Consider the following 15045-nt stretch of genomic DNA (forward strand, 5'->3'; position numbering starts at 1 on the left):
TCTATCTATCTATCTATCTATCTACCTACCTACCTACCTACCTACCTACCTATCTATCTATCTATCTATCTATCTATCTATCTATCTATCTATCTATCTATCTATCTACCTACCTATCTAATTTGGAATGTGAAAGCTTATGACTAAATAAATAAATAAATTGAGCTGTCTGGCTAATCAGTCCAATTTTAATCATCATAATTGACAAGGTGGGAGGGTAGTAATTAAATCCAAATTATATTGAATGAAGACTTTTTAAAAAATAATTCTGGAACAAAGCAAACAACTTACATAGGCAGATTCACACATAGATTGAACTATAAATAGTTCAGAGTGAATTTGTCACAGAAATGCCTTCTATACACTGCAACATTGCTTTGACAGTTCTTTTAATGTGTAGGCTGAACCTATATCAGTTCTCAAACCCATCTTCTTCTTTTTTATTTTAATCCATTTTAATTAATCTTTGATCATTCTCATAGTTATCAATGTTTATCAGTACTCTGACAGTGAACTCTTTGCTGAACAATCTGCTTCAAAAGGATATTGTAAAACCAGGGGGAAAACAGATATTGTAAAACTAGATGCCAATTAGCACCTATAATTGGCACTTGCCCTCTGGAACATCTTGCCCCCTTGATGTGAGGTTGGCCCCAACCTTTCTTTCATAAGGGCCTGAAGACCTGTCTCTGCCAGTTGGCTTGGGGCTCCAACAGGGGAATAGCCCAGTGGAGGTGGTTGATTGAGATCCCACCTCCACCCACTCCAACACACCCTCCCCATGCATAATTAGATTTTAATGATTGGTTTTAACTCATTTATGTTTTGAGGTATATGGATCGATTTTCATGAATGAAAGCCACCCAGAGTTACCTTGATATCTTTGTAAATACACACACACACACACACACACACACACACACACACACAGTGTTTCCCCGAAAGTAAGCCCTACCCCAAAAATAAAACCTAGTTTTGGGGTGAGGCACATGCCTAAAAATCAAGTTAAGGTGGGGTTGGAGGGATAGAGCTGCCCCATGTGTCCTGCACCCACTTACTGTTGCAGCCAGGTCTCCCATGAATCGAAACCTGCCTCGCCTCACCGGCCTACTTCTTCTGTGGCTGCTCGCCACTGCTCGTGCACTTCGCCCCAGCCACCATTTTGCCATTTTGGCTGGGGCGACATGCACGAGAACAGAGCTACAGATTGAATCCGTAGCTCGATTCTTGGCTGCAGAGACCTTTCCAGAAGCTCCATTCTAAGCTGCAGAGGCACTTTCTGAAGGCCTCTAATGGCAAAAAGGAGGCTGGAGGTGACACGGACGAGTGGTAGCAAGCGGCCGCAGAAGAAGTGAGCCGGCTGGCTGGGGCTGTTGGTGACACCGCCATGAGATGAGACCATGGAAAAAACATCCCCCAAAATAAGACCTGGTGCCTCTTTTGGAAGCAATAAACAAACAAACAAACAAACAAACCGGGGAAACACAGTACATACATACATACATACATACTGTATATAAATAAGATGTTAAAACTTGTTCTTTAGCAATAACACAGTAACTAAAGAGCCTAAGAAATAGGGTAGATGAAGATGGACAAGAGGGAACATGATAGATGATGAAATAAATATGAAGAAAAAATTTTCAGCCTTTCTCACAATATTATTCTTTGTTAATTTCCAGTATGCAGTTGGTTCACTTCTGTGTGACAGAGTATCCAGCACTAGACAGTCCTTTGGTGTGATCCAGTAAGTCTGTTTTTATATTATCACGCAACTGAATTAAAATACCTTTAGAAAAATATCCATCCTCAATAGAATCCTTCCTTCCTTCCTTCCTTCCTATGTCTCTACCTACCACCTACAAATACACATGTAGACATTTGTGAATGTAATATCCACCAAAACCCCCCCACAAATTTAAGACAAAAACAATTAGCCCACTGCAGTAAACATGTCATGCTTCTATTCTACCTAATAGTTAATATGAGGTGGTCCACTAGAAGGCGATAGTATAGTCCTTCCTCTTGATAACTGGAGATGACTTGGATCGAATATGTGATTTTATGAAAGCATTCTACACAATACTTCTCCCTCCTTTTCAGGAGGCATATTCAGAAGTTAGTTTGTACCAGCTAATTATGGCTTCTTTTGCTAAATCTCAGTTTATTTATACAGCTAGTGATCAACTTACAAGCACAACTGAGCTCCAAAATTCCATTGCTAAGCAGGACATGTCTGCCATTGGTTTGCATATTTACCATTGAAAGGAAGATTTAAATTAGACAAAAAGACTTACGGGTTTGACTTTGTTAAAAATGAATTGGAAATCCTACCGTGTGGCAGCGATGAACATATTATTGCTAAGATCTATAAAACGTTATTGAAATTGAATTTAGAAAGTGAACCTGTAAAGCATTGTATGATTCAATGGGCAAGGAAGTTTAGATATAATGTAACAATGGGAGAAAGGTTTAAAATTTACACTAAATTACAATTTAAAAGAAAATTTTTATAAGCTGATATATGGTTGCCATGTAACACCAGACAAGTTATCAACAATGTATAAAAGTATTTCAAACGAATATTTGAAATGCAAATGTAAAGAAGGGACTTTTTAATCATTTATGCTGGACATGTGACAAAGCAAAGAAATACTGGAGTAGGATTCATATTCTAATACAGAAGATTCTTAAAGTGAATATGAAGATAAAACCAGAAACTTTTCTTTTGGGTTTAATGGAAAAAGATTTGGGGAAAAAATGGAAGTTTGATGTTATGTATGTTGACAGCAGCAAGGTTATTTTATGCACAAAAATGGAAGGATATTTCAGCTCCCACAATGGATGAATGGCTGCAAAAGTTGATGGATTTAGCAGAGACGGTTAAATTGACTGCTTTGATAAAAGAAAAAAAAAACAATTACTTTTGTTTCTACTTGGAAACCTCTTCTGGACTTTGTGATTGAGGTGGAAAAAAAATGAAACTTTGATTTTGAGTTTTACCGGTTAGATAGATTTGTTGCTATAGATATGGCTAATTTATACTGTCACGTAAAAGTAAAAAGGTGAGGTTTGATGTTATTATCTTATTCTACTGCATCAAAGGACATTGGAAGTCAGCGCCTTGTCTTTCTTTGTTCCTTCTTTTCTACACTTTTCCTTTCCCTTTTCTCTACCCTATTTTTCCTATTATTTGCTTTTGCATTTTTGTATTTTATATTATAAACTAATGAAAAGGGTGTTATATAAACAAAATTCCATTGCTAATCTTTCTTGCCAGAGTTGTCAAATGAATCACCGCAGTTATTAAGTTAGTAGCACAATTGTTCAGTGAATTTGGCTTCCCCATTGACTTTGCTTGCCAGAAGATCATGAAAGATGATCACATGGCCCTGGGACACAGCAGCCTTCATAAATATATGCCAAGTGTCTGTATATTAATCACGAATGAAAACGAATGAACAACTGTTGCAATTGCTGTGGTGGCACAGTGGTTAGAATGCAGCATTGCAGGCTAACTCTGCTGACTGCCAGGAGTTCAATTCTGACTGGCTCAAGGTTGACTCAGCCTTCCATCCTTCCGAGGTTGGCAAAATGAGGACCCAGATTGTTGGGGGCAATATGTCAATTCTGTAAGTTGCTTAGAGAGGGCTGTAAAGCACTGTGAAGCGGTATATAAGTCTAAGTGTTAGTGTCAGTTAGCTAATCATGCCAAAATGTTTGCTTGTTTATTAAATTTATTTGCCACCGTGTTTAAGATGACTCTAAGCGGCTTACAGCAGGATAAAATACACAAACGTCTGACAATTATAAATACAAAAACATTAAAATTACAAAATTAAAACAAACTAAAGAACAAGGATTTGGAGGGAGAAGTTGCGGTGCCTTTTCTGTTAAAGCACTAACTACCTCCGGCCAACAACTTCTCCTTACCTCCTATGGCCAACACGTTCCAAAGGGCAGGAGCGATGACAGAAGAGGTTCTTCTTCTGAATCCCCCCAGCACAAGCAGGAAGGGCCAATCCTGTTGTGTAGTGGATTCTTGGGAAGCAGGAGGTGAGATGAGAGGGTTCAAACAGGAACATTGCTTATTGTAGTAATAGGAACAGAACTGAGAACAGAGACTTGTACGCAGCTACTTATATGGCTGGCCACTAGGCGGCGGCCAATAGGTTTAAAGGAACCTATTCCCACCCCAGAGCCAACCAATGATCGTCCTGGAGACTGCATGTCTGGGCAGCCAGCAACCGTTACACAGACACCCTAATTAAGCAATCTCAAGCAGCATTCAAAGACACGTGAAAACAATTCAGGTAAAAGATCCAATACATTACAAATCCCATTGCAGAAAGACAGTTCTGCAGATATCCTGAACCCATGCCACAAAGCACTTCAAAGATAATAACCAGCACTTGAATTGCAAAATAAATATTTATATTAAAATACTTGCATTTGATCAAAGTTTATCATTCTTTTCCAAGTCAGTGTCACCACTGTACATGACTAATAGCAACAGAAACCACAAGAAAACCAGTGTACTGATGCCGGTCAGAATCTACACATCAGTCATTTCATGATAGATGATGCGAAACCTGTCCCAACTAAATATTATATTGAACATTTTCAGAATGACAGGAGCATCTGGCTAATTTTTGTTCTGCCTTCCGTTAGCAGCTCAGAGCACCTCCTCGGACAAAAAGAAAAGAAAAACGAAGCTTATAAACCTGACAGTTGGAAAAAGGTAGGTAAATGTAGCCTTCCCAATTGTGCTGTTAAATATTGTGCCTGCTGTAGAGCTACAGATTGTTCCCTCTGAGCAGGCAGACAGGTCCGTGATTTAATAATCTTTGTCTCAAGCACAACATCAGATAGATGGAGTTATCATGCTTTGCAACCAACCTGGAGCCAATCTTCCAGAAATTAAGGCCATGAAAAAGCCAGAGGAAAACCATTCCATTTTGATTACTTATGCTTGATAAAGCTGGTACAAAATTGTTTTCATATTTTTACAGTATCAAGATAAAAATAAATAACTTGGCTTTAACCAAAGAAGCTCCTAAAACCAGTGAGCATTGCACAGAGAATGTATGCCTTGGCTAAGATCTACTGAACGTATATGCAACTTTCAGTCCAAGTAAAGTTGATTTTTATGAATGAGATGGTTGGCTTGCAGAAAATGATGATTATCTGAAATAATTATTTTCATTCCAAAGCTTTGATCATCATTTGCTAATTATGCATTAGTCCGATCCTTTCTCTGCTGCTAAAACCTTGCAAATATTTGGAAATATTTGTAGCAGATCTTCCTGAAAAGAATTTTGCATGCTATAAATGATTTCTGTATGAAAATATAATTTTAGAAAAAAATTAACTACTCTTAATACCACACCTGAAGTATTGCATCCTATCACAAAAAAGATGTTGAAACTTTGGAAAAAATTCAGGGAAGAGCAACTAAGATGATCCAAGGCCTGGAGACTAAAACATACGAAGAATGGCTGCAGGACTTAGATTTGGCTAGTCTAAAGAAAAGAAGAAATAGGGGAGACATGATAGCAGTATTCCAGTATTTGAGGGGCTGCCACAAAGAAGAGGGGGCCACGTTATTCTCCAAAGCACCAGAAGGCAGGACAAGAAACAATGGTTGGAAACTGATCAAAGAGAGAAGCAACCTGGAATTAAGGAGAAACTTCCTGACAGTGAGGACAATTAACCAGTGGAACAGCTTGCCTCCAGAAATTGTGGAATCTCCATCACTGGCTAGTCACTTGTCTGAAATGGTCCTCCTGCTTGAGCAGGGGGCTGGACTAGAAGACCTCCAAGGTCCCTTCCATCTCTATTCCTATTCCTATTCCTATTCCTATTCCTATTCCTATTCCTATTCCTATTCTATTCTATTCTATTCTATTCTATTCTATTCTATTCTATTCTATTCTATTCTATTCTATTCTATTCTATTCTATTCTATTCTATTCTATTCTATTCTATTATATTCTAGCTGAATAGTTTAACTAATCTTGGGCAAACACACATTTACTTTTTAAATAGATTTTTTTTCTGTAGCTGGAAAATAACAAAATAATTCATAAAACTACTTTCTAAAGCTTTTGATGCTTAGTTTACTGTACTTTGATTTAGTTTGAATTATTAGTCACAGGCCAGAATAATGATATATCAGGAATCAAGCAGGATCTAGCTAAAATAGCACACCGAAATATACATAATTTTAACATGAATAAAATAATTAGGTTCATCCTACTTGAAATAGTCATTTGCATTCCATCATGGTCAGTGTACAAAATGTGTCTCTGCTATCTGAATTTTTCACTCTTGTTCGGCTAGTAGAAGATTGAGGAAGTAATCCGCCATTTGGGGTAGGCGTCATGTTTGGGTTTTGGGGTAATGTTTTATTATTTCAGAATCACAAGGTTGAGATGGATGCTGTATTAAAATCTAGGAAGGAAGGAAGGAATCCAGAGTGTCTCTGTAAGAAAGGCAGTACAGCAATCCATTGGCCCTAGTTTTGATTTCCTCCCCGCCACATGAGCAGGGATGTTGCTTTTTTTTTAGAAAAATTGCAAACCATTCTCTCCAAAAGAGCAGATGGAAGGGCGTTACAGTGAGCCAATATAAGAGCTCTTCTGGTGTTTTTGGATTTCGTGTCAAAAAAGCTTTGGGGCAGGAGCAACACTTTTATCTGGTCTCAGTAGGGCGACATAAGCTTGGCTGAAAATATTTGGTAGGTCCGTATCTCTGGCATGTTATCTGAAGAATGATTTGGCCTGATCAGAGTCAGCACACTAGGTTTCGAATGCTAACTTACCAATAAGCTGAACAAGGCTAAATCTTGATTGAAAAACCAGTAGCCATTGTTATACAGCACCTCAGCAGAAAAGATGCCATTGTACTTTCTACTGAAAAGCAAGTATCTCAGCTGTGAAATGGAGGGTCTGTATCTTCAACTTGAACAGCTGACCTGAACCTCTGAATCACACAAACACTTGCTCAGGAAATGGTTGGTTTGCTGTCAGTTTGAATGAAATAACAATCCCGTTTCTGAGCACTCCCGTTACTCAGAATGCTTACATGTTGTAACTTTAGCCACTCGTGACAGACAACCAGGCAGAATTGAGAAAATTCTGCCTACTCTATCTAGTCCAGTAGTATTTGCGTGGGTGGGCGTGGGGAGAAGGGTGCATCAAAATACTCAACATGGTCCTAAGTCAAGGATGACCTATAGGAACGAGTCACAATATCACCACATAATTGTGCCATTTGCATTACTACATCATTGTACAACTATTATTTTCCTATCGTTGTACCCGTTACCACAGTAGCCTCTTGTTATGCTGAAGTTGTAATGCTGCAGGAGACTATCAGTACCTGGGGCCAGACCATGTCACTGGCATCTGTAAAAAGACTTAGGTTGTAATGTAAATCAAGACAACACCTGTGGCTGGTGTCAACTTCCCTCCGTCCAGTGCGCTCCCACAGAGAGGGCCTCCTCAGGGTGCCTCCGATCAAAGAATGCCGATTGGTGGCCCCCAGGGGGAGGGCGTTCTCTGTGGGCACGCCAGACCTGTGGAACCGCTTGCCGGTTGAGCTCCGGATGGCCCCCAACCTCCGCTCCTTCCGGCGCAATCTAAAAACGTATTTATTTGAGCAATCTGACCTGGTCTGATGGGTTAGGGTTGGGATTTTAATATGTTTTTAATTATTGTTTTAAATTTTAAATTTGGGCATTATATTTAATGGTTTTTTAACTTTTGTATTCTGTTTTTTATATTTATTGCCCTGTACACCGCCCTGAGTCCTTAGGGAGAAGGGCGGTAAAAAATATAATAAATAAAATAAATAAATAAATCATCACAATTATGTAATTTGCCTATTTTGTGTGATTGTATCATGACATGTGATACCACTAGCAACTCTTTGATACCGCCACAGACACCTATGCTTGAGATGCTAAACTGCATTTGCATGTTGTGTACCGTAGTTTGTATGAAATTGCAATGACTAAATGAGTTTTGGTTTTTTTGCCTTTTCTTATTTGCAGGGGTATCTGCAAGTACTTTTCCAGGCTCCTAAACCTTCAGTTTCCATTTCCTCTTCTCATGTAATTTTCTTCTCCAGATTGCCATTTTTAATCTCACTGATTTATGGCTTTGCTTTACTTCTCTCCTTATGTCATCCCAATGTGTTGCAAAAGGCCAAGGATCTTACTTTATTGAATAATATAAAAAGACGCAAGCTGGATCAGACATTTATTGAGTCCATGATCTCACAGTTTTTTGACCAGATGCCTTAGAGAAGCCCACAAATATGGTAGGGTAACTAGCATAGAGAAAATTATTTCTGCAACTGTTGGAAATAATATGTAGCCATTATAATATCCATAAACATCATTCATGATTTGTCCAATCTTCATTGAAGCTGGCAGTCATCATTGTCTCTTGTGATAGAACATTTGCCATGTTACTTAAGAAGAGTTATATTTCTGTAATTATACTCCCTTCCTGGCAGTTCCACCATGTAGGCTAGACCCAGGGCTTTTTTTCTCATAGAACGCTCAGAACGGAGTTCCGGCACCTTTTTTGGATGGAACCTTGTGGGGTAGGCAAGGTGGGTTGTATGACATGTGTGAGTTCCGGCACCTTTTTCTTTTACAAAAAAAGCACTGGCTAGACCAAGTATCAACTCTACTGGAAGGCTGTTCTATTTTTATGGAGAATGGTTACAATAACAAAACCTTGAAAGTCGGTTTGTGCTGTGCCTCCTCCTCCTCTTCCTCCTCCCTTTCTTATGCTCATGTGAATTAGGAAAGTATATGGTCGCTTTTGCATACATTCTGCTTGCTTGGGATTTCAGCCATGTTTCTCTACTTGTCACTTTGGTAACAGAGCTGGCCTGTATCTGTCGCGGTCATTTTCCTTAATTCTCTACACTTTATTTTAAGCTATAAAGCCCTAAACATTGGGGCTCATAGGGAAGTTGCTCGTTTTCCTCTTAACTGATTTCATAATATGGATTTGTTCCTTCTCTGGCCACTCAGAACTTAAAATTTATAAAGCTAAGATTTTTCTGTTTCAAAGTGAACTACTTTATCTTCATTTTCAATAAATCTTGTTATTCCTCATCTATCCTTTGCCACTGTTTGGAAAATAGGTAAAAAGGGAAATTGTATTAGTGACATTTAGATAATTGTCACCTGAAGCTTTCACTTTATCCCTAAAACCTATCATCTCCACTGCTAGGACCACAATTCTACTTCAAGTAGTAGAAAGGACAGTGTATAATGATATTTGTTCTATTTAATATCAGCTGATCGATTTAAAACAGCTTTGGACTACCAAACAGCAGGATGAATCCCACACATAGGTCAATGCTTTTGCTCATTTTGTCTTCTGCTTTAACAACAACAAAAAGCCTATCCAACTTATTTTCCACTCTAATTTAATTATATTTTGTATAAAGAAACTCTGGCTTGATAACTTTTGTGCTAGTTTGTGCCTCCATGAAATTTCAATAATTTGTTTAATTATCTACTATGCACTAAACAACTCATTCTTCGTATAGGTTGCACACTACATGATACAGATCATGTCTTCCCTCAACATATTCCTTCAATCCTGACAATTAAAAAAGAAAGATACTAAAGCTAAAGCATTCCTTTCTTATTTCTTCATCCTTTAATAAATCAAACAAACAAACAGAAAGTCCCTTTGTAAAGCTAATAAGCTGAAAATGACAATAGGAATTAAAATAGAAGGTAAAAACAGGATCCCAAATGTTATAAAAGGAAGGAAGGAAGGAAGGAAGGAAGGAAGGAAGGAAGGAAGGAAGGAAGGAAGGAGGGAGGGAGGGAGGGAGGGAGGGAGGGAGGGAGGGAGGAGGGAAGGAAGGAAGGAAGGAAGGAAGGAAGGAAGGAAGGAAGGAAGGAAGGAAGGAAGGAAGGAAAGTCTGTAAAGTTCACCATGTGAATTGTTCCATTTGGTATTGGCCAGTTGTTTAAAAACATATTTTAGTGGCAATACAAACACCAGCCACAGGGGCAGTGTCCATCATTTATACATACTGGTTCCAGTTCACTAGGAAAGCACATTTTATTCAATCCTTTGAATATCGGGTTTTCTAAAACACGGGAGGACTTCTTTCAACCACTGTAAATGTTATCATGGTAGACGATGATGTTAATGATGGGCTCTTACATTTATACACTGCCCTTTGATAAACGTTTAAAGCCATATCTGTTATCGTAAAACAAAATGCAAACAATAAAAAGGCCATAAAGACCTCTGTGACCGCCATGAGCAAAAATGTCAGAGGAAACCCCCAGTGAAGAGATTTGATTTCAGCAGCGTTCTCACTGCTATCTGACATTTTCCTATATTCTGATTAACATATGACTTCAATGCTCAGTGGAGAAAGGATACTTTGAATTCATTCACAGAAAAGCCCTGATAAGACCAGATGAGACTTAGGTGTGAAGTTTCAGTTCAGTTAATGCCATGAACAAAAGGGGCCATGAATGTACTGATATTTCTAACACCATTGTATACACTGATTTCAGTGTCACGAAGATAGAGCTTCACACATACTGCTACTGTACATTATGCTTCGCAAGTATACTGAAGTAGATGCTGAAATTCCAATTTCTCTGGACATACTAATATAGTATCGGGTAATTTCAGACTTTTTGTGGCAAGTTCATCATTTTTTATATCCTCCTTCTCAGCCCTTGTATCCCAAACACACACACACAACACACATACACAATGGAAGTTACTACTGATTTGCTTGTGTAAGACTCACTAGTAAAATCTCGGAACTGACAAGAATGGTGAGCATGTTCACTGAGTTCTTAGATTGCTCTTATAGTTCTAGACCGGGGTGTCAAACTCAATTTCATTGAGGGCTGCATCAGAATTGTGGTTGCCCTTGGGGGGCCAGGTGGGTGCGGCCAGGGTGGGCATGGCCTACTGGTTGGGTGTGGCTGGAGTGAATGTGGCCTACTGGGTGGGCATGGCCAGCTCTACATTGTTCACGTCAAGGGTGCACCCAGCTGCTATGCTTGCTCTCCTTAGCTAGGTTGCTCATGATGGGTATGAGGGCAAAGTCAAGAGGGAGGCCCATTCTCTCTCCATATGAAGAGACCTAGCTTTATATCCAAAGCTTCCTTAGCAATAGGATGCGAGACACACCCTCAGAATAGGCCAGGAGGAGGGGGTAAGGGGATGGTGAAAGGGCAGCAGGGCAGGACTAAGGCAGGACTTCCCTCAGACCTTCCCTCTTCTTCCTTCCTTCCTTCCTTCCTTCCTTCCTTCCTTCCTTCCTTCCTTCCTTCCTTCCTTCCTTCCTTCCTTCCTTCCTTCTAATACAGTGTGAGAGTCAACATTACCTGTGCAATGCTGCCTAGCCCCCAGCCTGCCCGGTTTTGGCAGGCAGCGAGGCACTCTCCTCAAAATGCCAAGAGGCTGAGACAGATGGCGCAAATCTGAAGAGAAGCACAATGCCGCCCAGCCCCCAGCCTGCCCAGTTTCAGCAGGCAGTGGGGCGCTCTCCTCACAGTGCCAAGAGGCTGAGCTGGGTGGCACAAATTTGAAGAGAAGTGCAATGCTGTCCAGCCCCTAGCCTGCCCAAAGTAGGCAGGGTCATGTGCTGGCCACTTCCAGGCAATGGTGCATTTCTTCATTCCTCACAAAGGGTGATACCTCCCAGCGTGCACCCAGGGGGAAGTGCCGACACGGCAGGGGCCGGTTCCTCACTGTTTCCAGATGGGCTTGTGGAGCTAAGACTGAATGTATTTCAGCATAGATGACCACCACAAAATTGTACATTGGCTCCTGGCCGGCCTGGGCTGGGGCCAAGGCAGCGGGGGCTGTTCCATCACTGTTTCCAGGATGGCTTTGCAGGCCACATGAAACCATTTCATGGGCTGGATCCGGCCCCTGGGCCTTGTGTTTGACATGTCTGTTCTAGACTAAATTCAAAATTAAGATGCAAATAGATTGCTGGCTGAGTCTTAATTTAGAATCATAGAATTCTTTATTGGCCAAATGTGATTGGACCTATAAGGAATTTGTCTCTGGTGCATAAGCTCACAGTGTACATACAAATAGCAAGTAATAGGTCATAGATCATAATAAACAACAATTGATAGTTCATAAAAAATCAATAGGAGAAAATAGTAGGAAAGATGAGAAAGGATGAGAAATGAGACAGGGCTGTGTGAATTAGAGTGATGGCACCAGAGGAGAAAACTATCTTTGTGTCTAGTTGTTTTAGCATGCAATGCCCTATAGCAGCATTCAGAGGGGAGAAGTTGAAACAGTTTGTGTCCAGGATGTGAGGGATCTGTAGATATTTTCTCAGCCCTCTTTCTAGTTCATATAACATATAGATTTTCAGTGGAAGGCAGGCTGGTTGCAACTGTTTTTTCTGCAGTCCTTAGTATCCGTTGAAGTCTGTATGTGTCCTGTTTGGTTACAATGCCAAACCAGACAGTTATCTCAATAACAAATGGCAGACTCAGTGATTCCTCTCTAGAACTGTATCTTCAGATCCTTGGGCAATCTGAGCTTTCGGAGTTGACGCAGGAAGATCATTCTTTGTTGTGGCTTCGTAATGAAGGTTTCTAATGTTAGCTGTCCATTTCAAGTCCTTGGAGTTAATGGAACCTAGAAACGTGAAGGTCCCTACTGTTGATACAGTATATCAACTGTATATCTTGATAATTTTCTGTTAAAACTAGCTTAGTTCCCCATTGCATATCAGCGTGGTTACGTTCAAGAGGCTTTTCCTTCTCTTTATTTGTCCTTAAGCATGGTGTCAACAGAGTTGCCTTATTGATGAGATGGGTGTCGTGTAAAACAAACAAACAAACAAACAGACATGACTCACAATATCTCCTTTTCCCTGGCGCCTTATTTTAATTCCTCCTAATCCCTTTCATGCAAAATATTGTTCCAAAGCTATTAAAATCATGTCCTCACCAAGCTAATAATTCCCACTTGGACTCCAGCCACCTGGAGAGGCAGAAAGATGAGAGGCACCAAGGAAGACTGTCCCAGGGTCCTTTTAAACCAGGCATCAGCTTTAAATGGGAACCACATGCAGGAATAGCTATTCCAAGCAAAGATAAAATATAGCATGATTAAGCATGTTTGCATCCTTATTTATGCAATGCAAATATATTACTTTCCCAAACTATTTTGTGCTTCTCAAATTCAGGCTGGGCCAAGATAGGTCTTCTAATAAAACCCTATGAAGGATTTGAGACCTAAATGCCATCCGTACAGGTGAATCACCCATGGTTTTGTTTTGTTTTTTTGACAGGACAAACAGGAATTGCTGAATTAGATGAAGTAATTTGCTGAAAATGGGGAAACCTCAGAATGGCCAAACTAAGCGTGAGAACCAATTCTTTATGTGACTAAGAGAAGATGTTGAGAGTGTGCTATGTCTAAAATATGTAAGTGTCTTTTATTGCTTTTTAAAACATGCTGGCTTGTATATTTACCACTTACTAATGCATTTTGCTCAGATAACATACGTCAATTGACAATCAGCAGGAAGCAGGACAGAAAGACACTTGCAAAGACAGACAATAAACTTTCATATCAAGACAATACTGTTCTTAGACAAGTTTTAACTGAATTACTGAACTACAACTACAGTATACGTCCTGGTAGAAAAGGCTTTCACTAATCTGAAGATAAAAGGGACGCGGTGGCTCAGTGGGTTAGGATGCTGAGCCTGTCGATCAGAAGGTCAACAGTTTGGCGGGTCGAATCCCGAGTGCCGCGTAACAGAGTGAGCACCTGTTACTCATCCCAGCTCCTGCCAACCTAGCAGTTTGAAAGCACATAAAAATGCAAGTAGAAAAATAGGGACCACTATGGTGGGAAGGTAACAGCGTTCTGTGCGCCTTTGGCGTCTAGTCATGCCAGCCACATGACCACGGAGACGTCCTCGGACAAGCGCTGGCTCTTTGGCTTTGAAACGGAGATGAGCACCGGCCCCTAGAGTTGGAAACAACTAGCACGCATGTGCGGGGGAACCTTTACCTTTACCTAATCTGAAGATCTGAATCAAATTAATTTGAAGTAAAGAATTTTTATTCTCCCAGTTTGGGGTGAGATGAATGGATATGTTTGCTATTTTTGTTTTCTCACTGTATAAGGTATCTGGATCACTTCCTGTATTTTTTTAATATTGTTTGTAAATTGCCTGGAGTTGGTTGGAGTTAGCGTCCAAATTGAAATAAATACATTTCGTAGAGGCTGTAATTTCATTTTAACTTTATGATAGTTATTGTTGATGTTAAAGGTTCGTAGATAATTGAAATCCAGAAACCTGGAAAAGCAACTGTCTATTTCAAGTAAAAGAAGACAACACTAAAATCTCTATTGAATTGTGGAAGGAAGATGAGGGGAAACAGTGTCACATTTAGTCATATCCATTAAATCCACGTATGTAATTCAGCTTTTTCTAGCAGATTTTTTTTTAGTGCCGTCTTTTGTCCAAGGTAAAAACCTTATTACTATTTGAATCTATTGGAAGTGCCTTTATTCATGCTACCATTAAAAGTGCAGTCACCCAAAGAGTTCTACTATAGAATTTGCAATTATAGCATGTTAAACAGAGGTCATGTAAAAAAAAAGAATATTGGATATTTAAAATTGGAATCTTACAATGACCTGCAACTTGGCTCCAAGAGCAATCAGTGCCTTAAGCTATTCTATTATGGAAAAATGTTATTTTGGATAATAAAATTCATTTTGGCCATGTTTCCAAAGCGTACAATACTCAGACCAAATAGAAAAATAATTAGAAAATTTGTAGAACAGTTGGGGATTTTATTTCTTTTTAAACAGAGGAATTGGTTTCATAGACAGTAAAAGCAATAATTCTGATCCAAATCTATTGTACGGCTATTCATATAGCTTTATGCCCATTCACATCAAACGACCTGCCTTTGTTGTGTTTCTGGGCAAATATCCATATGTTCAAATAGATCATTAGCTGTATACAACAAGTACTAAA

At 39.6% G+C, this 15045-nt stretch overlaps 1 long non-coding RNA gene across 1 annotated transcript; it reads left to right on the plus strand.

The window, feature by feature from the left end:
• The first annotated feature begins 1682 nt into the window (after positions 1–1682).
• LOC310635815 lies at positions 1683–13444 on the plus strand. The gene is made up of 3 exons (XR_014491530.1): positions 1683–1747; positions 4672–4741; positions 13336–13444. It is a non-coding gene; the product is annotated as an uncharacterized lncRNA (long non-coding RNA).
• The last annotated feature ends 1601 nt before the right edge of the window (positions 13445–15045 follow it).

The sequence above is a fragment of the Vipera ursinii genome, assembly GCF_947247035.1.
Source record: "Vipera ursinii genome assembly, chromosome: 2".
Taxonomy (NCBI): Eukaryota; Metazoa; Chordata; class Lepidosauria; order Squamata; family Viperidae; genus Vipera; species Vipera ursinii.